This window comes from Bactrocera dorsalis, chromosome 1, assembly GCF_023373825.1.
Source record: "Bactrocera dorsalis isolate Fly_Bdor chromosome 1, ASM2337382v1, whole genome shotgun sequence".
NCBI classification, from domain to species: domain Eukaryota; kingdom Metazoa; phylum Arthropoda; class Insecta; order Diptera; family Tephritidae; genus Bactrocera; species Bactrocera dorsalis.
Genome location: NC_064303.1, coordinates 69,912,213 through 69,914,391, shown reverse-complemented (window position 1 = coordinate 69,914,391; position 2,179 = coordinate 69,912,213). Strand labels below are relative to the sequence as shown.

The 2,179-nt window shown below is 39.3% G+C and overlaps 1 pseudogene; it reads left to right on the top strand.

Annotated features, from left to right (window-relative positions):
• Nucleotides 1-239: 239 nt before the first annotated feature.
• On the top strand, nucleotides 240-369 carry LOC125775971 (small nucleolar RNA U3; annotated as a pseudogene).
• Nucleotides 370-2,179: the final 1,810 nt, after the last annotated feature.

Genomic DNA, 2,179 nt, shown 5'->3' with positions numbered 1-2,179 from the left:
CGCACAGCTCGGCCGACACAACAACACAACACAATGTTCCATGCTTATGCTGTTGTTGTTTTTGTAGAACAATGTTTCAATTTTTGGTTGGTGACATATTCACATGTGTGCGCATATGTATGTTTGTATGCTTGTGCATTATTGAAGTTATACTTCTTTTTCTTTCGTTTGTCTTTCATTTCTGCGAATTCTCAACTATTTTACGTAGGTTTTGGTTGAAATACTCTGCGTTGGCCTTTCAGAATCACACAGAATCATTTCTGTGGTTTTTGAAACTGACCCACGAGGACGAGGTATATGGTTTTATCTGGGAGCGTGAGATTTAAGAAAATCGCTCGCTTACAAGGGATAAAATGACTTCTGAGTGGCGATTTTAATGAATAAATTCACAGAATCATTTCTGTGCTTTTGGAAATCAATACTAATAAATATTTTTTTCTTACTAATAGAAAATAAATTTATCACAGCAATATACATAAACATATACATAATATTGCTGTGATAAATTTAATTTCTATTAGTAAGCAAAAAATTAAAAATAAATTTATTAAGACTATACTTCTCAGGGCATCACAGCAATGTTATGTATATGTATATATGTACATATTATGCATATGTATTGCTGTGATAAATTTATTGCGAAAGCAAATGTTCTACAAAGTATGTATGTATATTTCTATACTTAAACAAAATTATTAGAACCATCGTATGTTTCTTGCATTCATAACCACATCATACTTAAGTCAGCGCAACCTAATTGTCAATGGTGGTGTTGGTGGTAAGCGCTTGGAAGGTCAAGATGCTAACACAGGTCCCAGGTTCGAATCCCGACAGAATAAATTTTTGATTTTTTGCTTTTAACATCGTATACTATAAAAATAAATATTTTTCTTTATTTTAATTTCTATTAGTAAGAAAAATATTTATTTGTATAGTATACGATGTTAAAAGGCATACATCTTCTATCCTATCTTGTGTATCTGCACATGCTCAATTTTTTTTTTTTTTTTTTTTTTTTTTTTTTTTTTTTTTGTGCCGGAGGGGGAATCTTACATAGATACTGCTACTTTACTAGCAGTATGCACGATTCGTACTGCTCGCTAAAGGTTCACCCCATTCGGGATCACGCCCAGTCAGTATTACCTACTGTTCTGGACTTGCGAAACGGTACGCCTACGTACTAAACCCTAACTCCGTCTCCGTACTGAGGCCATGTGGGACCGCCGTTAGGCATTTCATCGCAGGGCAAGCTTAGCCTATGGGCTCACGTCGTTACAGCGACATTCGCTGCTCTAGATTAGCTCCTTCTTTGATGTCCTGGCTGCCATCTTCTTGCCAAATCCCACACATTCCTCGAGTGCAACATATATTTCACTATATTATCTGGTGTTATTCGGTTGGATACTTCCTTTTCCAAAGATAGTCGCTCCTTTGTATATTTCCGACAGTGGAAAAATATGTGTTCTGCGTTCTCGCTATTGCTACCACAGAACGAGCAAGCTACTCCTTCCTCGTGGCCGTACTTATGTAAGTACTCCCTGAGGCATCCATGCCCTGTTAAGAACTGCGTCATGTAATGATCTACCTCCCCGTGTTTTCGTTCCATCCATACTTGTATGTTACCGATTAAGCGGTATGTCCATCTCCCCTTGTTTGATGTATCCCAGCGTGTTTGCCATTCGTCTAAGCTGGCTTGCCTTTCTACTCTACGCTCTGCTCCCGTTAGTTTCCGGCCTGCGCTTTTACTTTTATCATAGATTCGCTTAAGTTCGAGAGCCATTTGTCTGGAGGCATAATTCCTGCTAGAACCCCGACAGCTTCCTTGGAAACCGTGCGAAACGCACTGACTATTCTGATAGCGCTCAACCGGAACACCGATTGTGCCACCCTAGCATACGTCTTATGTATTAATGCCGGCCCCCATACAGGCGCCGCATACATAATAATTGATTGGCTCACCTTGGCCAGAAGAGCTCTTCTGCTCTGTTTCGGTCCTCCAATGTTTGCCATTATCCTTGATAAGGCCATGTTTACACGCGCCGCTTTTTCACACGCTTTTTCAACATGCATTTTGTAGTTGAGCCTCGCATCAATCGTTACACCAAGGTATTTCACGGCGGATTGTGTTGTAATGTTGTGCCCGTCTATGTTAAGCGAAATAGTTTCCAGATTTTTTCTG